Consider the following 965-nt stretch of genomic DNA (forward strand, 5'->3'; position numbering starts at 1 on the left):
GTCGGATAGGACACAAAATTATGTTTGGTGTGTTCAGGGCTTTAAACTCATATGTGAGTCAAGGCAGGTGAGCAAATACATTTTTGGCAATATAATGTACCTTGAAAAAAGTGTTAAACATACCTTTAACTAGAAAAAGCTGTTTCGGAGAAACAGCAAAGTGGGAATGCTTTTTTTGCTGAATCAAAAAAGCTGAAATTACCTGCGTAACATATGAAAATGTGACAGGAAGTCATTAGAAACTTCAAACTGCAGAAAACAATTGAATCATCTGAAGATTTTGTAGGGTAGAATGATTTGGCATTAAAATGGCAGAAACAAACTCATCTTAAATCTGCACAGCCAAATCATACATAATATCAAAAAATGTCTTTAATGTGTGCACTAGAAGGGTCTTAATATAATGTCTCCCAAGTTTCTAGAAAAATTTCTAAAGAAATTTTGAAGGGGGGCCACCTACTGCCCAGAAACATGTCAGGTGTGTTATGAATTAGCAGCAAACAGAAAAGCTTAATTCCTGTCCAGAAAGAGAGGAGCAGAATCAAGCCAAAGTTCTCAGCATAGGCTGAAAAGTATGAAATTAGCTGAATAAGAAATTACATAGAAAAACTTGAATCTTATCTGGTTAAAGAAAAAATGAGTAGCTCAAGGATGGGAAGTAAAATGTTGAGGAAGATGTTATTGAATAAGTATCAAAATTTAGAAAATGTTGAAATGTCAAGACTTAGCAAAACAATTTGAAATTATTTAAAATGTGTTGGTTGATCAGCATAAAGACAACAGCGTCATCCTTAGAGGATTGAAAATCTACAAACCTATGTGCAAGACTGACCATGACAAGCAGAGGAAGGACAGAGAGAGAAGCTTATAGAAAGAGAGCTAATACCACTTAAGGAGCTGAAGTTATCAAAAAATCTAACCTGCATGTTACTAGCCGCTGTGTTGATGACAGCACCGTTGGCAGG

The sequence above is a fragment of the Cyprinodon variegatus genome, unplaced genomic scaffold (genome assembly GCF_000732505.1).
Source record: "Cyprinodon variegatus isolate N-32 unplaced genomic scaffold, C_variegatus-1.0 Scaffold2010, whole genome shotgun sequence".
Taxonomy (NCBI): Eukaryota; Metazoa; Chordata; class Actinopteri; order Cyprinodontiformes; family Cyprinodontidae; genus Cyprinodon; species Cyprinodon variegatus.